General features: G+C 41.3%; 2 long non-coding RNA genes across 2 annotated transcripts; both read right to left on the bottom strand.

The window, feature by feature from the left end:
* Nucleotides 1–6,163: 6,163 nt before the first annotated feature.
* Nucleotides 6,164–9,064, bottom strand: LOC133789522 (uncharacterized). The gene is made up of 2 exons (XR_009873593.1): nucleotides 9,002–9,064; nucleotides 6,164–6,353 (listed from the first exon to the last, which is right to left on the bottom strand). It is a non-coding gene; the product is annotated as an uncharacterized LOC133789522 (long non-coding RNA).
* A 2,083-nt stretch (nucleotides 9,065–11,147) lies between these two features.
* On the bottom strand, nucleotides 11,148–22,713 carry LOC133789521 (uncharacterized). Its single transcript, XR_009873592.1, has 4 exons — nucleotides 22,609–22,713; nucleotides 22,396–22,516; nucleotides 21,809–21,884; nucleotides 11,148–11,329 (listed from the first exon to the last, which is right to left on the bottom strand). It is a non-coding gene; the product is annotated as an uncharacterized LOC133789521 (long non-coding RNA).
* Between the last annotated feature and the right edge of the window lie 10 nt (nucleotides 22,714–22,723).

The raw sequence follows: 22,723 nt of genomic DNA, 5'->3' as shown, positions 1-22,723 counted from the left end.
TTGCTTTGATTGTATATAAAAACGTGTTTTGGAGGTGGTGCTCCTCATGATTCCTTAAGACTGAATGTAAGCCTATCATTGTGCTCCGCAAATCCCAAGACAAGGGCCAAGCCCCCTCTTTGATGATTAATCAGGCATCGGATTTGACGGCTAAGATGAGCCTATGGTTCTTATAAATAGGCCTTCATATGTAGCCCATTATTTACACTTTATCTCCTTAGCTTAGTGGTTTTGGAGTCCTTACTTACTTCAAGAGGTAAGGGGTTCGATCTAGGGGTGTAAACAGTTTAGTTTGGTGCGATTTAGAAGAATTTTGAAACCAAACCACTCATGCGGTTTTTTCAAAATGAAAAAGCAAACCAAAGCATTAAAATTAAAAAAATCAAACCAAACCAAACCATAAATAAACGGTTTGGTGTGGTTTGGTTTTGTTTTAACCATATAACAAAATTATGAAATTTTTAAACTTTTTTTATTATAAAATAATTAACTAAATAATTGTATTTAAATAATTATAATAATTTTAGCTTTACTTTTAAGACCATAAAAGTCTACAAGAAGCTTATTGTCTTGGTTGTTGTAAGTGTTAGTATTTTGAATCATTTGATAGAAGTGAGAAAAAGAAATGTTTACTTTCTAAACAATGTGGGACTTTACATTTCTCTTTTTTTAGTTTAGGAAACTTGTGCATGTATTAAATACTACTAAAAAATATCCTAAACAATTAAATTGTTTGGTTTGGATGGTTTGGTAGATTTTATATTAACTTAAGTGTAGGGGTTCAAACCTTTGAACCATCATTTCTAAAAACTACCTTTTTCGAAAAAATCACGGTCCGGTCCGGTTTAATTGGTTTTAAAAAATTAGAAACTATGACCAAACAATTAAAGTTGAGCGGTCCAGTTAAACTGAACCATCGAAAACAATTTTACCGGTTACGGTTTTCGGCAGTTTGGTACGGTGCGGTTTGGTTCCAAACCATGGTTTGCGGTTTATATGAACACCCTTAGTTCGATCCCCCACAACCTCACTTTGGTTGTCCTTTCCTTTTATTATTTGAGTCCATTTCTTTTATGCCAATATCCATACAGGTACTTGGGGAATAATACTCCTCTCTCCTTCATTTTCGCAGGCACAAATCTTCGACCATTTGCATTTGTTCGATCACGGTGGTGCTTTGTACCCTTGTCCTCCTTTTGATCCTGCTGGTACTTTCGACCTTCGACCTCCCTTCAACCGTGACAGCGCCTGATTTTTCTTACATAAGGTGTACTTTCTTTCTTTCTTATTTCGTTGGGTCCAAATTAGCACTACTCGGGATGGGTTTCCTTGGCCAGAGCTTGTTGTGAGTTGATCCACTTACATGCCCTTGTTTGTACCTCGTAGGTGGTCATTTAGAGCGCTCATGTCCAGAGATTTTGAGCCTATTCCTTTGTGTTTTGTAGTAATCCCCTCATTTACTTGTACACCCTTATTACCTACGAGACGAGGTTCCATGGCATGTGAGGGATCATCTGGCGCTCCTCCGGGGTTTGAGTTTGTAGACTTATCTTCAGACTCGAAGTCCCCCGAAAACAACTCTCACCAAGACTATGAAACTTTGAGGCAGGCCCGTATATGTCACCTTGAGCATATGGCTAAACTTAGGCGTAAAATCTGGGTAGTGGAGAGCGAAATAGACTCAGTTTTGAGGGGTGATGGAGTTTATTTCCCCTTTGACCTTAGCGACCACATAGAAAACCTTAGGGTGACCCTTTTGGATCTACAGATGGAGTTAGAGTTCATGGAGGGAAATCTCCCGCCTGAACCTCCTGCCCCATTCTCCCCTTATGGTTCCCAGGGGGTCATCCTGGGTTCCCCTCAACCCTTGTTTTTGATTCACCCTTGCTTAGCGCTTCCACACTCAGCGCCTCGGTGGAAGACCCTTCCTAGAAAGAAAAAATGGAGGGTAAAGTGCCCTGTTTCTACCTCACCTTTGGTTTTGCAGATATGGCAAAGAGAGTGTGGCGGCAGGTGGCTTCCGAGGTGCAAGATTCTGGTCCTTTATTGGCATCCTCAATTGTGTCCAATGTGTTAGAGAATCGTCTATTCGAGCAATTCGCCAAATATCGCATTGGCAAGGAATACAAGTTATATGTTCCTTCCAATAACTTTCGGGCCGATAATCCCCCTAAAGGATGCGTGGCCATGAGCGAGCATATCTTGAAAGCGGGTGGGACCATTCCTTTGCACCCATTTTTTGTCATGATGCTTAATCACTTCGACCTTGCTCCACTCCAGCTAGCGCCTAACTACTGGCTGACCTTAAGTTGCCTATACATGGCATTTACTGAGCTCAACCAATGCGCTCCTACAGCTCGAAAGGAGCATTTTATGTATAACCTCTTGCCAACCCCTAAATCTAAAGGCTTCTACTTCTTACCATATGGCCAATTCTCAGGTTTCCCTCATAGAGGGTTCTGTATCAAACCCGGGGTCCTGGAAGTAGGAATTTTTCTTCGTAAAAGGTCCCATTTTTGTATGTCAACGCTTTCGCTCGTCCCCAAGTAAGTACTTCAAGTTTGTCTTCCTTTCACTTTGAATTGGTTATTTTGGAGCTTATGCTTATATTGGTAATTATGTTGATTGTGCAGAGGAGTTTGGTGACCTTGACATTCCCCGGTCAGAGGCAGCGCCAGTGGACAACTTCCTTGATGCCGAACCCGCCAAGAAAATGGCCGCCCGCCTCTTTACCGTGGCAAACCTAAAGCGCCACAACTTATCCATGGTTTCAGATCCTGATGCATTGTGGCACGTTTCTGAGTGAAGGAAGAAGGTATCTTTAGTTAAACATCACTCTGACAGGGGCGACGCAGAGTGGGTGCCCGAGGAGGTTTCCCCATAACCCAGACAACCACGTCGATCATCTTCGTCTCCCAGGGGTTGCCCTCGTTTGGCCCCTATGGATCGTGACATGGCCTCTCACTCCCATAGTCTGCAGGCTATGCCAAGGTGCTTCGTCTGTCCCTTTTCTGAGGAATACAATACTTTTCCTCATGCTCCCCTCAATCTTGGTTCGTCAAGGGCTCATTTTCCCAGTGTTCCTGCGCCCCCTCCTCCTGAGGTGAGCGGGTCATATATATCTGCTCATCCGGGTGCCCCTAACTCGGAGGGGGCACCCTGGGTGGGTCGTATAGTGAATTTTTATGGGCAACGGTATACCCGGGTCGCCGAGGGTCTTCCTGAGATTGAGTGGAGAAGTCTCGGGAATTTTTCCATGTCGGAGCTTGGGGAGACTCTTGTGCGCTCCACAACTTGGGTGAGTTCATGAGTCTTACATTGGCCTTACTCCTCCTTTTTTCTGTATATATATGTGATTATTTGCTTTTGTTCCTCTATGTTTGAGGTCTTTTTGAGCCCGCAAAAAGGGGTTCGATAGGTCTTCTTTTTTATATATTTTTTATTTATCATGCTTGAGGTCATTTGGAGCCCATACAAAGGGGTTCGATAAGTCTCTCTTTGGTGCACCTTGATTGTATCTATAAGGATATGTTCACCCTTTGGGTTCTAGTCATCCTTTTATATACTTTTGCGCGCGCTTATTATTTCTTGCGAGAAGCGTCCTTCTCGTCATTATGCACAGTACTATTTTTGCAAGGGTATCTTTTAGGGCCCTTTTTGGCTAGACGGCTTGGTGGCCGCTCTAGGCTTATTGGTAGATGATCTTCCTTAGGCCTTTGCTCTCGTGGACGCATTAGCCTTTACTAGGAGGCTCTTCCTGAGGCCTTTCCTCTCGTGGAGGTATCAGCCTTTATTAGGAGGCTCTTCCTGAGGTATTACCTCATGTGGAGGTATCAGCCTTTATTAGGAGGCTCCTCTTGAGGCTTTTCCTCTTGTGGAGGAATCAACCTTTATTAGGAGGCTCTTCCTGAGGCCTTACCTCCCGTGGAGGTATCAGCCTTTATTAGGAGGCTCTTCTTGTAGGACATTGGGACCTTCTTGATGTTCATAAGGGTAGCTAATCCTTGTGAACTCGAGAGATGCCTTACAAGGTTTTCTTCCTTATTTTTTTTATAAGGGTCTCTTTTAGAACCATTTTTGGCTGTGTACCATTCCCCCCAAGTGATTGGCGAGATTTATCTCGTCGGGCACTTTGGTCATTTTGCTCATGCGCTTTGATAATTCCAATTGGTGATAGGTACAAAAGTTAGATAGGGGTGTGGCATGCCAATAAAAAACATATTCATTAAAAATAAGGAGAGTACATAGGTATTTGTGGCGATGATGTTCTTACTACATATCAGGGCATCTAAGTTACCCCTCTAATTCATAGTTGTTGGGGGGCTAACTATGGTAACCCCTTTGATTTATCATACTAAAAGTGGAGCTTTACCCGATGTTCCCTCTCAGGCGTGTATGCACAACTATCGATTCTGATCTCCTCAATGACTTTGGGGTTGAACTCTCTCGGGCTTGTGCCCCCATGTACTACCATCACCATAAGTTATGGCGGTCTCATGGCTGTGCGAAGGGACGTGTTATAACATTCCCTACTTCTTTCTGTTCCCCTTTCATGCTCACCACCCCCCAGGAGTTGGGAATTTTATGGACAAGTGGTATACTGAGGTTATCACCTTCAATTCTCTCAGAGAGGGTCTCCCTAATAACACGTTGAAGGCCGAGGAACAATTTATTACGACAAATTTCATCGTTACAGTGGTCTGTCTGGGCGGCTCTCCCATGGTGAGGGCTAACTCAATTGTGCCCAGGGGTTGTATCGAGTCTCCTGTAAACCCATACATGTAGGTGTTATAGCGCTTTAGGTTCCTGATACCCAGTCCCATCTTCTCTAAGGCCAGGCGATATAGGACGTCTATGGAGCTTCCATTGTCCACCAGGACCTGATGTACCCTCATGTTTGCAAGCTGAACAGTCAACACCAAGGGGTCATTGTGAGGGAAATGCACACCTCGCACGTCTTCTTCGCTGAAGGTTATTGAGTCATTTTCCCCTTTAAAGTTTTTCGAGGGTCGTTGTTCTAATCTTAGCATGCATGAGGTTTTTCTGGCTTCCTTGGCGTACCTATCTTGCCCTTTTCTCGATTCTCCTCTGAATCCTAGTCCTCCGAAGATCGTCCTCACCTCTCCTTGCACTTTTGGGGCTACGTCTCACGTTCGTGGCGAGGGTGGTCTATCATCTGGTCTTTCATTTTCTCTTCGGACGAATCTACCCAAGTGTCCCCTGCGTATGAGTTCCTCTATCTCCACCTATAAATGAGTGCATTCCATTGAGGTGTGGCCAATGTCTTTATGATAGTGGCAGTACTTTCCAGGGTCTCTCTTTGACCGATCTCTCTTCATTGGTGGGGGTCTCCTGAAGGGGACCTGATTCTTGTTTGCTATGAAGATATGCTCCTTAGTATGTGTCAGTTCAGTGTAGAAGGTGTGGGATGTTTGCCTAGGATTATCTCTGTGTTTGTGCTTCCTCTGGTGGTCATCTCTTGGGCCTTCATACACCCTTTTCTTTTTTGCGTCATTCGAACTTTTAGGGGCTAAGGGCTTGAGAAGGGATGCCTTCACACTACTACAAAAAAGGTTTTTTAGGACTAGCATTGCGAGTCCTAAAAATTTTTTTAGGGCTCGCGCCCCGCGAGTCCTCTATTTGAGAGCCTTAAAAACTAAGGTTTTTAGGACTCACGTTGCAAGTCCTAAAAGAATGTCTGCGAGTCCTAAAAGATCTTACTGAGTGCCTTTAAGTAAGGTTTTTAGGACTCGCGCTGCGAGTCCTAAAAAATGTCCGCGAGTCCTAAAAGATCTTGCTGAGTGCCTTTAAGTAAGGTTTTTAGGACTCGCACTGCGAGTCCTAAAAAATGTCCACGAGTCCTAAAAGATCTTGCTGAGTGCCTTTAAGTAAGGTTTTTAGGACTCGCACTGCGAGTCCTAAAAGAATGTCCGCGAGTCCTAAAAGATCTTGCTAAGTGCCTTTAAGTAAGGTTTTTAGGACTCTCTTTGGGTGACCTTAAAAGTTATATTTTTAATTTTTAAAAAATTTATTTATTGTTATTTTAAATTAAAAATTATGATTTAAATGAAACATTTATATACAAATTAATCTAAAAATTTATAGATTAAAATAACAAAACTTATTAAAATTATAATCGTCTTGACCTTAAAAAATATATAACTAGATTTACAAAGCAAATAATTAACCATTCAAACAAGAATCATTTACTCTAATAAAAATTACAAATATAATAAAACACTAAATTCATTGTCAAACAACATATATTTCTTCTTCTTGTCCTTGTACTCACCCTCGTCACTGCCTTTCCAAAGTAAGGATTGGCTGCCATGAATTTCTTTCTAAAATCATCCCTGAAACATGAAAAATCACATTATAATACACCGAACATGAAAAATTATAACTAGATTTTTATTGTAGTGTACATAAATAAGTTTATTCACAATTGCTACAATTTTCATTTTGATTTAAAAAAAATATATCCCTTTAAGTGTCCAAAATGTATTAAAATAAATTTGAAAAGAAAATACTAAAAAAACACCCAAAAAAAATTTGGACCCTATACTGCCATATTAAATACAGAATAAAAAATATATATAGGTAAATAACATACATATATATTTATATAAGATAAAGTATTTATTTATCAAAGAAATGAAAAAACATAGTGTAATTAAGTGATATTTTTATTTCGCCCTTTTGAATCCCAAGAATAATACTTCATACCAAAATTATAATAGAAAGAAAGAAATGGTGGAGCACTATATATATGAAGAAAAATCTATGGTTTCCATTCCCAATTATTCTAATAATAGTTGTTTCTTAATATCTAAGTAAACAAAAGAATGCATAACAAGCAAAATACTCAAGATAATCATAATTCCTTTCTCATTACAGCTTATTATTTGGTCTTCATCTAACACATTTATGGGGCAGCACTAAGCAAGAAAAGCACAAAAAATCTAAAAGTGCATCAAATAGTGCAGCACAACAAATTTTAATAAAGAAACCAACATGATACATCAAATTGATATTGATGAGAGTAATGCAAATTGATGCAAGTAAGAACAAATAACAACAAAAGAAATAAGAGTCACTCAATACCTAAAAGATTACCGTATTTTGTCTTAAGTTCAAGATTAAATAAAAGTGTTGGGCTTGACATGGCATACCTCTACCGTCATTCACAAATTTAGAGAAAAGATAGATTGAGATATCCAACAATATTTTCACAATGAAATAGAACCATGACAAATTTACTAGCCTATTAGTTATTCAACAACACTCTCTTGTGTAAATTTATCTTCAAAAGTAAAAGAAAGACAAATAAAATAGAGATTCAATTTCCATCAGTAAAGATGTCATTCTTTATTGCACAAAGTTTACATGTGCCTCATTGGCAACAAAACATTGGAAACTTTGAATACATTTTCAGATTTGTTAAGAAGCTTGAAAATGAGCATATAAGGTTGTATATACTAAACAGAAGCTCAATAAAATCAAACCAAAAACAATAAATTATGTTAAAAAAAAGAAGTTAAAAGAAGCTATTCAGTCATATAAGTAGAAGACATTATTTATGACATTACCCTTTTGTTATGATACATTTCAGGCATGACAGTTAAAGCAATGAGGATGTTGTTTTTGAAACCAAACAATTAGATCCAATAGTACAAAACAAAACTAAAGAAACTCGTTTCTTTTGATACTACATAATAAATTATTTCATGATAAAGTTTTCCCAGTCATAATAAAAAAATATTGCATAAGTAATTAAATAATTGAATGCTCATACATATTGAAGATCACCAAATCATGTAGATTGGAGAAAAGATAATTTACTTGCATGAATAAAAAACTTGCTTCTAGTTCTATATTGTAATTAGCACGAAACACAAATTGAAGAAGACCTGATACATTGAGGTCAATTATATATTTATATATAATATTTTCTACAAAAGAATTAATTTTTAAATTAATATATATATGTATGTATAAAGCTCATTAGTGCACAAGAGAAAAGCAAAGAAAAGATAGAAAAAGTTAGTTCTCATTAGTGCACAAGAGACTATATAAAGCTCAAGAAACCAAAACGGAAATAACAACCCATCACATGGCTGTTGTAACAAAGTTAGTTAAGCAACCACGAGAGGCTAACTAAAACTCATAGACTCTCTTGAACACATTCTAGATGATACTCATGATCATAAATTTGCTAAAAACAATTTAAATAAAAAATTGGTGTTTATAAAAGAGACAAAGAAAGGCCTTGGGCTTGCATGAGGAAACAATGGATAAAAAAGAAGAGCTTAAGGCTTTGTATAAGTGGAAGACTGGAAGTAGATACTGTTAGGCGCAAAAATCTCCGGCTTGGCCCAAATATGCTCAAAGGTGTCTCAAACCTTTAGATTTTGGAGCCTAATATTAAGATTATAGGATAAAACTTGGGACTTTCATCAAACATGTGCTATGCAAGAAAATTGTAGAATATCATAAATTGCTATAATGATATAATCACACAACATAATCTAAGCAAAGCACAACATCAATTAACAAAAATATACTACATGAAAATTTAACAAAAAAATAGGTTACAAAAAAAGCATATTACATGAAAATTAAAACATAGTAAAATACACATCTTGCATTGAAAATAGAAGAAAAAGAGAAAAGCCAACATGTCACCATCTATAGAAAATCGGACAACATATCCTCTAATTTACTAGCCTAGCCATCTGTCACATTCAACACCAACATGTCAATTAAATCAAACAACACACAGGTTTTCATCCATATATCACCGCAGCACACAAATTCTCAGAACCTACTTCACTAAGACATGCAAGTTCTCAATCTTCTGTTATCACCGCAGCATACAGAATTCTCATAACCTACTTCACTACGGATGAATATCTAACATATTCAAACTCCACTAAAGTAATACAATTATCATTCAAGATTGTAAAATATTGAAAATTAAAAAAAAAAAAATACAGCATACCTCTTGCAATTAGCTACCGATCCAATGCTTCAAGACCAGTCAAAATATTAACCTAAACATTATTATTAACATTATAAAAAATAAAGAAGCTAGATGGATGTTTCATATCATGTTATTACCCAAGTTATGTTATTTAAAATTCTACAATCAACTTAATTATTAATTATTTAAAACTTTGGAATGTTGCCTTGTAGGCAACTTATTGGGAACTCTTGTTAGAAAGAAATAAGAATAAGAAGATCTTTCCGGAATTAGTTTTGGATGGGTTTCAACTTTGGGAGACTTAAATTTCGGGTGGTCATTTGGATCTCACTGTGTTCTCATTTTTTGGTTTACTTAGAGATTGGAACTTTTGACTGTGATCTTAGATGATCGTTTATCCTTTCCCGTCGTGAATAACATCTTACCATCTATCATAGACCTATTAGTTTTCTTATATCCAATTTATTGTCAGTTTCTTATCATTAAAAAAGTAAATAATAAACTATTAAATAATAATTTTATAAAATAATTTTTTATCATTTCCATACAATCAAAATAAAACTATAAAGTTAATGAGTTAATTGGACTTTTTACATAAAAGACTAGATTAGAAAAATACAGTAAAAGTACACTATGGCACATCGTTTTGAATGATGATTCATTAAATGGATAATAAGCATGTAAACTTGAAACTAACACGATTATTACACTACTTCTAGCCTAGTTTAGCATCATTGGACCATAGAATTAGTCAAGATATAAAAATTGTGGAACCCATATGTAATATACAATACAAACTAAGTAAAAATCTAAATGGTAGTTTGCCATTGATTTATCTTCTTCAAACATCTTAAAAGATGAGTAAGTTCCAGAAACTAACGGCCCAACAACATATGCATAATTGTAATCAACGAAAAGTGTATTGATCAGAATACTTGTATCATCACACACACTCAAAAAGACATGGAAAAAATATATATGAAAGTTAGAAGCAATAAACACGTGCAGAAGAATATCTTCATGTTGAAAACAAGAGAATCATAAAGTTGCAGCACAACATAGCTTACAAACCTGAAATTTAGGATCATTGTTCTGAGCTAATGTATTAGCATGCATACGACTTTTCTCCATAGCAGCTGAGTTTGCAACATTTACCCCTCTCACATGATCCATTGACGTCAACTGAGAGTGAACAAAATTAATAGCCAATAATATTGCTATTATAAATAAATAAATTGCTTAATAATGGTTTTTGAAGTTGCCTGAAAATGATATGTAAATGGTCATAAGTTTTTTAATAAAACTTTCACTGGACTTTAATAATAATAGTAAAGATTAACGATTTTTTTAAAGGACTATCATTAATTGGATTAAACATTAGCATGTTCAAAATCTTTACCAATCTAATTAAACTACCTCATAATTGTAACAGCAAATGCATAAAATAAATTTTAATTTCTAGAAATATTACTTATCATAAGTCTCTTGGATATACATTTCTCTATCGTGGCTTTTCTCTTAGTGGTTGTAGCATACTCATCGTTGCATTGTAAGTTCTTAAATGATTATATCACACAAAGACATCGGCAGTCAAAAGATCTACCCCAAAACTTGAGTAATCTACAATGATGAAAAAAAAGAATATAAGTCATTCACCACAGAAAAAACTCAATGCATATATATGATTTTAATAAATAATGGCATTTGAATTTCGAAACCTTCGAAATCCCTATAAAGAAGAGGACAACATCAGACAAAAGGCAATAAAATCAAAAGATATATATATCTATATTAGTTCCAAAAGATTTTTGTACTTACCATTAGAGATTAGAGATTCGAGTGACCTCTATAACATCATGTAATAGAAAAGTACTGAATGACTTTTCATAAAGGTAAGTATATTACTTATATTACATATATATATAATCCAAACAGAAAGAACAAGATTTTATATATTAAGCATAATAAGAACAAGACCCCGTGAGATATTATTAGTTCTGCATCTTTATTGCCATTATGGGCATCTCATTTAAAAGGCAACGCCAGAGGGTGTTCTTTTTTCGGACTGTAGATTGAGTGATGTTGTACATCCATCAAGATATACAATAAATACAAAACAGGAAGTAAATAGAAAGATCCAAGTAACTTAGATACTTACTCATTCTTCTTTGTTGAAGGAATGCAAGTATTGGGATCAACATTTTCCTTTCCTCTGTTCCTCCTTTTCTTTGTTTTTATAACATCCCAAAGAGCTTCTTAGTTAAGGTATTTTATTCTTCCTTTTCTCAGTGGTCTGTGTATGACCATTAACTTAACATGGCCCGAGAGCCTCATAATTACCTCTACCTTTAATTCAAAACACAAAATTCACACATAAGTTCTTGAATCAAAAAATTAAATAAAAAAGGCAGTGTAACAAAATTATACTCCAGAAAAGCTTGAGTATATACATCAAATACAACAAATCTATACCAACTCCAAGATAGATAAACTAAAATTATCGTGGATTAACTATGAAAAATGATAAAAGTGATTATTTACGAGCTAACAAATTTTAGTTCAGAAAGACTAATAGTAAATTCACACCCAAGTCGTAGATTTCACCAATCAAAAGCATTATGTATAAACATAGTGTAAGGTTACAGTGACACAAAGCAAAAGAAAACATTTTGCAATTTTACAAACAAATGTGATTGATTTTTTGCATTTTTACAAAAAAAAAAAGCAGAGATTTCAGTATATAATTCTCACATATTAACTAATAACCTATTGTAGAGTCCAAGAACTTTACTTAGTGTAAATGTGGAAATTTCTCCTTGTGAATTCTATTCACGGGTGAAGCTCTATACTACGAGACATCCTAAAAGGGCGTCACATGATGGTGAGGAAGTTGGGATAAGAGAGACACCCTCACTAGGCGAGGGCCCTCGGCCACTTGCCCATCTGAACTTCACCTTCGCTATGCGAGGGTCCCCAACTGGTCTTCCGCGTGCGCCCCGTTCCATCAGGCATCAAGCCTCGCCTACACTCGGAGGAAGAATGTCAGCCTCGCTATGCAAGGGTGAGGGCTTTGTTTTGGCATCCGTGCTCCTAGCCTCGCGACGCTGCACCCGAAAGGAGGAGAGGCAGCCTCGCTATGCGAGGGACCCTCGCCATGCGAGGGACCCTCGCCATGCGAGGGACCCTCGCCATGCGAGGGACCCTCGCCATGCGAGGGACCCTCGCCATGCGAGGGACCCTCGCCATGCGAGGGACCCTCGCATGGCGAGGGACCCTCGCCATGCGAGGGACCCTCGCCATGCGAGGGACCCTCGCCATGCGAGGGACCCTCGCCATGCGAGGGACCCTCGCCATGCGAGGGACCCTCGCCATGCGAGGGACCCTCGCCATGCGAGGGACCCTCGCCATGCGAGGGACCCTCGCCATGCGAGGGACCCTCGCCATGCGAGGGACCCTCGCCATGCGAGGGACCCTCGCCATGCGAGGGACCCTCGCCATGCGAGGGACCCTCGCCATGCGAGGGACCCTCGCCATGCGAGGGACCCTCGCCATGCGAGGGACCCTCGCCATGCGAGGGTGCTACCTTGTTGCGACGCCCGAGCCATGCCCATACCGGAGGGAAAAAGACTTGCCTCGCTACGCGAGGGTGTAGCCTTGCCACGGCGCTCTTGCTGCTAGCCTCGTGTCTATGCGATCCGCATAAGCCGGCCCTAACCCTTGGCACCTTGACTTCTCAGGACATGCATAGGTTGAAGCCTCCTTGACATAAGGCACGGGGTCACTTGGGGGAACCTTGTTGATATGCCAAACGAACATGGAGCATTGAACGGGAATGGATGAGGACGACCGGGTACGGAACACGTGCGCTAACACGAGGTGTACGGTTATGGAAAGAACAGAGGCATGACCCTATGATCTGCGTCTAAGGAGTAGTGGCGGTACGGACCTGTACGAAGAGTAGTGGTACCACTTGGACACCCCCGACCACACGCCAGAGCCGACAGTACTATGTCCTAGGCCACGATTCTGACACCATCAAGGTAGACACCACTACGCCCTGAGCCACTACATTATCAGAGTACCTATGTACGTCCCTGTGGTCTGGGACTTGTTTGTATCCAGGGCCAATAGAGCCCCCCCATATAAATAGACTCCAACCCCTCAGGCTAAGGGGTTGGAAAACTGAATGTAAAAACGAGACTTAAGAAATATATGTTTCTGGTATTCATGGTTGCCTAAGTTTTCTCCTGTTGTTTAGAGTTCTTTCTATCTGATACATAGCTTCCTATAGTATAGAGATCGAAGTTTTCTAACCATCAATCGTTGACGAGTTCTTACCGTCAACAGTTTGGCGCCGTCTGTGGGAACGTAAGCACCAAGCTACTGTTCTGCCATTACTTCCGGCAAAGAGAAATGCCAAGACGTTCGAAGCGACTCAGGGAGCCACGAGAGGTGGAGGCCCACCTTACCGGAGTCCAGCTGAAGGCCTCCATGAAGGATCCACCTCTGTCTCGAGACGTAGAGCCCCCAAGGGACCCCGAGGTTCACGAGAATGACGGGGAGGTCTCGTCGCCAGCCATCCCACTCGATGAAGACCCTCCAAGGACCAGACACTCCACCAGTAACACCTCCAAGAGAGAAAGGTCGGAGTCGGAGGATGAGCCAGTGATATCTAAGACGCAAAGAGACATTCCAGAGATCCGGGGAGAAGTGAGAACTATTTTCGGAGGTCCGGGGTTTGGAGGGGACTCCCGCAGAGGACGAGATCGGTATGCTAGAGAAGCCCGGCGAAGTCCACCACCCTGTGTCATGAGTTTGGAACAACGACCTCCGAAAAGCTTCAAGGGAGAAAACGATTCAATCACCTTCACTGAGGAGGATGCACGGGGGGTACACCTTCCCCACAATGATTCGTTGGTGTTGATAGTTCAACTGGAAAATATGCGTGTGCACTGAGTCCTAGTGGATAATGGGAGCTCGGTGGACATCCTATATCACCCTACTTTGGAAAAGATGGGACTGGGCATTCGTCATCTGAAGCCCTGCCAGTCTTCCCTATACGGATTCACGGGGGACTCAATACAACCCCTTGGAATGATCGAATTGACACTTACCATGGGAGAGCAACCCCGGCAGACCACTGTCATGTCTAACTTTGTTGTAGTAGATTGTGCATCAGCTTTCAACGCGGTATTGGGGAGACCCTCCCTAAGGGAATTGAAAGCCATAACTTCAATATATCACTTGGTTGTCAAGTTCCCGACTCCAGGAGGGGTCGCTAGTATGAAGGGAGAACAGAAAGAGGCAAGGGAATGCTACAACACCTCACTCCGTGTGCCTGTGAAACCGCGTGAGCCAATGGCCATGGTGGTACATGAGGCGTTACGTATACCCACGGGGGGTCCGCAGGAACTGGACCCTTGGGTCGTGGATGAGTCAAGAGCAGAACCAGTAGAAGAAGTAGAGGAGGTTACGGTGACGGAGGAACCCCTAAGGTAATTGAAGATAGGGAGGAGCCTGCAAGGTGATGTGAAGGAGGAGCTCATGAAATTTTTGAAAGATAATCTAGACGTGTTCGCATGGAGTCACGAGGATATGGTGGGTATAGACCCCAGTGTAATATGCCACCACCTAAACATCTCCCCAGAAGCAAGGCCCGTCAGGCAAAAGAGGCGGGCACTAGACCCAACAAGATACGCAGCGTTAAAGGAGGAGGTTGACAAGTTGAAGGCCAACGGGTTCATCCGTGAGTCTTTCTACCCCGTGTGGGTATCGAACCCAGTACTCGTGCCGAAGCCGAATGGGAAATGGAGAACTTGCGTCGATTTCACGAACTTGAATAAAGCTTGCCCTAAGGACAGCTTCCCACTTCCCAGGATAGATCAGCTAGTAGATGCGACGACAGGGCATGAGTTACTGAGTTTCATGGACGCCTACTCAGGATACAACCAAATCTCAATGAATCCGGCAGATGAAGAGCACACGTCATTCATTACAGACAAAGGACTCTACTGTTACAAGGTGATGCCCTTCGGGCTCAAAAACGCGGGAGCCACCTATCAGAGGTTGGTGAATAAAATGTTCGCCAACCAGATAGGAAGGAATATGGAGGTGTATGTGGATGACATGTTAGTGAAGACCAAAGAAGCAGCAGAGCTCAACAAAGACCTTGGTGAGATGTTTGACACGCTCAGGAAATACCGGATGAAGTTGAATCCAGTCAAGTGCACCTTCGGGGTATCCTCAGGAAAATTCTTGGGCTTCATGGTCAATTCCAGAGGCATCGAAGCCAATCCTGACAAGATAAAGGCTCTAATAGAGATGAGCCTGCCAAAGAATAAGAAGGAGGTGCAGTGCCTAACGGGAAGGGTGGCAGCCCTTAATAGGTTTATCTCGAGGTCCACTGACAAGTGCCTCCCATTCTTTGACATCCTCAAAGGGAGCAAAAAGTTCGCTTGGGATGAAAGATGTGAGGAAGCATTTGTCAAGCTGAAAGAGCACCTGGGGAAACCACCCCTATTGGCAAAGCCAGAGAAGGCCGAGAAGCTGTACCTGTACTTAGCGGTGTCTGAGCATGCCATCAGCGCGGCCTTGGTTAAGGGAGAGAAGAAGCAGCAGCAACCCGTATACTACATCAGCAAGCGTTTAGTGGACGCGGAGAACCGGTATCCAGAGATCGAAAAATTGGCCTATGCACTAGTGGTGGCTTCGAGGAAGTTGAGACCTTACTTCCATGCACACACAATTGAGGTCCTAACAGATAATCCTTTGAGGCAGGTCTTACATAAGCCTGAGACTTTGGGGAGACTAATGAAATGGTCGATCGAGCTAAGTCAATTTGATATTGTATACACTCCAAGGGCTTCCATCAATGGACAGGTGCTGGCAGATTTTATAGTAGAACTCACCCATCAGCCGAATGAAGGAAGGAATGAAGAAGGGGAGCAGTCTGTTATGGAGGAAGAGCTAGGAGGTTTGGAGGAGTGGAGTTTGCATGTTGACGGGGCATCAAATGAAGGAGGATCAGGAGCGAGCATCATAATGACTGGGCCCGAGGGACACATAATGTATTGTGCAATCCGATTTGGGTTTGAGGCCTCCAATAATGAGGCAGAGTATGAGGCGCTCCTAGCTGGCCTGCGTTTGGCCCAGGAACTAAGGGCGATGCGCCTTCATATCTTCAGTGACTCTCAATTGGTAGTATGCCAAGTAAAGCGGGAGTACCAAGCAAGGGGACCCAAGATGGCAGCCTACTTGGAGAAGGTAAAGGGCTATCTAAGACGGTTGGTGGCATATAATATAGAGCAAATCCCTAGAGAAAAGAATACCCATGCCGATGCACTCGCAAAGTTGGCATCTACCAAGGATGGTGATATCCTGGAGTCAATACCCGTGGAATACTTACCCAAGCCTAGCATCGAAGGCACGGACGTGCACATGATTGGTGTCCCAAGGGAATCATGGACCGAGCCAATCAAAAGGTACCTGGAAGAAGGAACCTTGCCTACAGATAAAAACGAGTCCCGGAGGTTGGTGTACAAGGCCGCAAGATACACCTTGGTAGATGGGGTCCTTTACAAAAGAGGATTCTCAATGCCACTCCTTCGGTGCGTGGAAGAGGAGGAGGCGTTGAAAGTGTTGCATGAGATACATGAGGGAGAGTGCGGCAACCACGAGAGCGGACCCTCCACGGCCAGGAAGGCCATGAGACAAGGATACTACTGGCCCTCCATGGAGAAAGATGCGCATGACTTTGCCACGAAATGCGACAAATGCCAGAGGCACGCCAACTACCCTCGGAAACCCCCAAGCGAACTGACCAGCATGACCAGCCCCTGGCCCTTCGCTATCTGGGGGATAGACTTAATCAGCACACTTCCTACAGGCAGGGGTGGAGCGAAGTACGCAGTGGTGGCAGTGGACTATTTCACTAAGTGGGTAGAGGCAGAACCCCTTGTGAAGATAACCGCCAAGCACATCACCTCTTTCGTCAACAAGTTCATTGTTTGTAGATATGGGATACCCTACAAGATTATTTCCGACAATGGTACCCAGTTCGAGGGAGGAGCTTTCGATGAATATTGTAGGGAAAGGGGCATAAGGAGAAGTTTCTCCGCGGTTGTACACCCCCAGGCCAATGGGCAAGTGGAGGCCATAAACAGGGTCCTTAAGAAGAACTTGAAGACAAAGCTAGAAAATATGAAGGGAGCCTGGGTGGATGAGCTACCAAATGTGCTGTGGGCTTACAGAACCACCCCACGCACGACTACTGGGGAGTCCCCATTCTCCTTGGCCTATGGGTCCGAGGCCGTGCTCCCAATCGAGATGCAAGTCGAGTCCCATAGGGTACAGGCATATGGAGACGAAGCCAACCGCGTAGCCCTGACCGAAAGCTTAGACATGCTCGAAGAGAAGAGAGAAAAAGCACAAATGAGGGTGGCGGTATACCAGCAGCGCGCCGCAAGGTACTACAATTTGAGGGTGCGAGAGAGAACTTTCAGAGTTGGCGACCTTGTGCTAAGGAAGGTACTCCCTAACACGCGAGACCCAGGTGCAGGAGTGCTGGGGGTGAATTGGGAAGGGCCCTACCGGGTGGCTCAGTGCATACCCCCGAACACTTACAAGCTGGCGCGCATGGACGACACCATCATACCCCGAGCATGGAACGCGGAGCACCTGAGGAAGTACTACCAGTAAGACTTCCACTCCCAGCACAGGCAGTAGCTATGTTTAGTTTGTCACAAGATAGGCTATCTCAGTAGACGAGAATCAAAGAGGTTACCTACATAACCCCCAAGTAGATGTAAGCCTTCTATATGCATATCATTGTAATCTGACTGCTATAAATGAAAATGTTCACAACTTCACATGTGATTTTTTCTTTTTCATGCGAGCATCAACCGAACTGCCTGCTGAATTAAATCTCACCAAACACTTGGGGGGTAGGACAGGAGGCATGAGCAAAAACAAAGAAATCTCTCTCTTATATTCAAAAGGAGTAGCTACCCTTATGAATATCAAGGGAACGGTCTAAAAGGATGACCTCTAACGAAAGGCCGACACCCCATGAGGTGAGGCTGTAAGGAGGGAATCACCCGATAAGTCTAGATCGGCCATTAAGCCGGCTAGCCCAAAAAGGGTCTTACAAAGGACCCTTGGAAAAAAAAACAGTACTATGTATAAGGACGAGAAGGACGCTTCTCGCAAAAAGTAATAAGCGCGCGCAATGAATATAAAAGGACCCCAACAGCCCAACGGGTTAATGTATCCTTACAAGTATAATCAAGGTGCACCGGAAAGATTATCGCCATCAAAAAAAAAAAAAAAAGAGAAGAAAGGGCACCTCAAGAATGCTTTGGAGGAGGATAGAACCCTTGAACTCGCAAAAATAAGTTGGAGAGCATGCCACTTGGCTAGGAAAATCTTGGTGTGGACAAGTGGCTTCGAACCTTGGGATCCGCGATTGAGGATGATTAGTCCTTATGCAATCTTAGAAACTTTCATGGACCCCCAAATGTTAAGTGGCTATTGTGTTTCTTTGAACACTTAAAAGAAACATAACTCCAAGCCACACTTCGTGCTTCTTCGAGCGACGTTGGAAAAATTTCCAAGGCTACGTCCCCCAAGGCTGGCCGTGCGTATCAAGCAAGAGAGCTGGAGAGAGTCCACAAACACACTTAAAAGTGTACTTATAGACTCGGGGGGAAGTGTAAATGTGGAAATTTCTCCTTGTGAATTCTATTCACGGGTGAAGCTCTATACTACGAGACATCCTAAAAGGGCGTCACATGATGGTGAGGAAGTTGGGATAAGAGAGACACCCTCACTAGGCGAGGGCCCTCGGCCACTTGCCCATCTGAACTTCACCCTCGCTATGCGAGGGTCCCCAACTGGTCTTCCGCGTGCGCCCCGTTCCATCAGGCATCAAGCCTCGCCTACACTCGGAGGAAGAATGTCAGCCTCGCTATGCGAGGGTGAGGGCTTTGTTTTGGCATCCATGCTCCTAGCCTCGTGACGCTACACCCGGAAGGAGGAGAGGCAGCCTCACTATGCGAGGGTGCTACCTTGTTGCGACGCCCGAGCCATGGCCATACCGGAGGGAAAAAGACTAGCCTCGCTACGCGAGGTACCCTCGCTATGCGAGGGTGTAGCCTTGCCACGGCGCTCTTGCTGCTAGCCTCGTGTCTATGCGATCCGCATAAGCCGGTCCTGACCCTTGGCACCTTGACTTCTCAAGACATGCATAGGTTGAAGCCTCCTTGACATAAGGCACGGGGTCACTTGGGGGAACCTTGTTGATATGCCAAACGAACATGGAGCATTGAACGGGAATGGATGAGGACGACCGGGTACGGAACACGTGCGCTAACACGAGGTGTACGGTTATGGAAAGAACAGAGGCACGACCCTATGATCTGCGTCTAAGGAGTAGTGGCGGTACGGACCTGTACGAAGAGTAGTGGTACCACTTGAACACCCCCGACCACACACCAGAGCCGACAGTACTATGTCCTAGGCCACGACTCTGACACCATCAGGGTAGACACCACTACGCCCTGAGCCACTACATTATCAGAGTACCTATGTACGTCCCTGTGGTCTGGGACTTGTTTGTATCCAGGGCCAATAGAGCCCCCCCATATAAATAGACTCCAACCCCTCAGACTAAGGGGTTGGAAAACTGAATGTAAAAACGAGACTTAAGAAATATATGTTTCTGGTATTCATGGTTGCCTAAGTTTTCTCCTGTTGTTTAGAGTTCTTTCTATCTGATACATAGCTTCCTATAGTATAGAGATCGAAGTTTTCTAACCATCAATCGTTGACGAGTTCTTACCGTCAACACTTAGCTAGTTAGATAGTAGTATTATAGTATTTATAGCATTATCTTTGTAACTGTGGATTTTTGGTTCAGACCGGGAATTATTTGGACACTCATAGTAGTACTTGTAGATTTTCTAAGTTTAACCTATAGTTTAAGAATATTAATGTTAACCTAAGGTTTGATTATATGACTGATATTAAGGATAATATTTATTATACTATAAGGTTTAGATAAGGACCAATAGGATTTTAAGCACATGTTATGTATGGATGATTAAGGATTAAGTATTTTGAGGATTAAATTTAATAAGGGTAAAAGTTTGAATGCTATAAGGTCAGTCAACAGCTTTGAATACGTTGAGGGCATAGTCAAGGCTGTTTACTCCATTCAAACTTAGCTAAAAATGTGTAATTTCGTGTTTAATTAATCAGCGTGTGCCGATATATCGCAGCTATAGGGGGTGATATATCGCAACACGTAGATACGGAAAACACGAGACGATGCACGACAGCCTCGGGCATACTGGCCCAGGCGATATATCGCCTACAGGGGGCGATATATTGCCTCCTTCAGTATATTTTGAAACATTTTGAAATCGTTTTCAATTCAGCCCTTCAACCTCTTGATAAGTCCAGTACCTTTTTCAACGAGTCTTCAGCCTCTGCTGAACGATAATTCAAATTATTTTCACCTAAAAAGCTATTATTTTTATTCAAGTAAAATTAAGATCCTTTCATTCCTAAACTCTATAAATAGGACCTAGTACCCAGCAATTATTCACCTTTTACTCTAAGTTCAGAGGCTGCAAGTTGCTAGGTGAGTGTGAGAGTTAAACACCTGGGTTGGGGGATCATAAGCTTATCAAACACTTTGGGAAGTAAGGTTTTATAGTATTTCGGTTTGAGGTGTAGATTGGTCTTACAAGTCTTCAAGGTAACCCAAAACTCTAAGTTCATTTCTGTACTTGTTCTTTTAAGTTCTCATAGTCTTCTACTCAGCTTCTAACCTTAATCTTTATTTTGGTTAGGAAATCTAAGTTCTTGAGCAAAAAGGTTTTGGTAAGTATTTTTCTCAAGGTTTAGTCCTTCCATTCCTTTCATTTCTTTTTCTTCAAATCTACTCACCCTGTTATATATGGTTTTAGGAGTGTTCCAAAAGTCCCAACTCTGTCCTCATATCCCGGTAACTTTGGTAAGGAAAATATGATAGAATCTATATGTTTTATGCTTATGTTATCTTATGTTTTATGTTATGAAATATGTTATAAAATATGTTATGAATATGTATGTTTGTAGGCTTGGGCATATGACCCATATGACTAACAAGACCCCAAATAGATTATGGGCATATGACCTACTTAGCTAGTAGGACCCCACTAATCTCATGGGCATATGACTTGTTTAGTCTATGGGACCCCAAGTAATAATGGCCATTATAGTATGTGTATGATATAAGTGTTATGTTAAGTTTTTATGTTTCTTATGAAATTTATGTATATGAACTATGTGTTAGATTTTTCCTTGCTGGGCATTAGGCTCATTCCTTTTTGTTTATATGTGCAGGAAAATAGCTTTAGTGGCGGTAAGATTCGTGGATGCTTGGGGAGTGTGTATCGGTGGTGAATGGATTCAAGGAGTCGAGAGTTCGATTTTCGAGGATGTAGTCTTGTTTTATGGTCTTTATATGTATTTTTCCGCACTTATTATGTAATCCCTTTTGATTATAAATCATGTTATGTTTTGTTTTTCAAACAATGGGATCCCATATCCTTCTTGATATTTTTGTAAGTAACTCTTATTTTCTTACAAGTTTCCTAATAAAATTATGGTATTTTTGCAATGTAAGCTTTATTAAGGATTTGTATGTATAGTTCGTTAATGGTCCAAAAGTCTAGAGTAGCTGGGTCATTACACCTATCAAGCAAATAACAAATGGCTCAGTGAACCATGAGTTCGTGACCCCAAAGTCTACATTGGATTTTTTGAAGTAAGAAAAATTACCCTTTTTGCTGTCTCGTCATCTTTTCCCATAAGTAGTTCCCTAACACGACTTTCTTTGTCTAGCAAGCCATCAACCCTGAATCAGTAAGAAATTAAGTCTATGTCAAGATTCATATCATACATGAATAAACAACTCCATTTTCCATTTAGTACATTAGCTTTTACCAAACAACATCTCAGTATATGTATGTATGCACATATAAACAAAATAGAAAAAGAAAATGACTCATATATCACTATGTAATTGTGATTGAGTTGAAGTCATGGTATTAATCTGAAACATAAAAGACTTCCATTTATTCCTTTCTCTACTCTATACTTTCTTATGTGAATTGCCATTTGAAATGAGCTATTTAGCCACTACATAAATGCAAGAATAGCTTCAAAAAACATAAATAACATATATATATAATGTAATTTAAGTAATTAAACTTCCTATCCCGAAGCTTATTTGCTCTATGCATTTCCATTAAATCCTATTATTGGAAAGAGAGAACAATCAAGATCTAACAAATGTATTAAAGAAAAATAAGTAGGAAAAATTACACAAAATATACTACATTTACTAACAGTTAGAGAACCCATACCTTCATATTCTGCACCAATAAGCAACAAAAAATTATGCTAACTGTAGAGAATGATTCACAAAGCTCAACATCAATTATCACGTTCTTTTTTGCTTCAGACACCGTAAAATCAACTCAATCCCTAATTTAAACAAATAATCACAATACTATTATTATTTAAATATACATGAGACAAAAATTGCAGAAATCAAAATTAATGGAGCAACATATTACCTCAATATTGAGAGATGAATGGTGAGGTTGAGGAATGGGGGAGGGAGGCCAGAAATACGACAAGGGAATGAGCGTCTAGGAAAGAAGAACAATACCCAGATCCAAAATTTATTAA

The sequence above is a fragment of the Humulus lupulus genome, chromosome 7 (assembly GCF_963169125.1).
Source record: "Humulus lupulus chromosome 7, drHumLupu1.1, whole genome shotgun sequence".
In the NCBI taxonomy this organism is placed as follows: Eukaryota; Viridiplantae; Streptophyta; class Magnoliopsida; order Rosales; family Cannabaceae; genus Humulus; species Humulus lupulus.
This window is presented reverse-complemented; position numbering and strand designations above follow the sequence as displayed.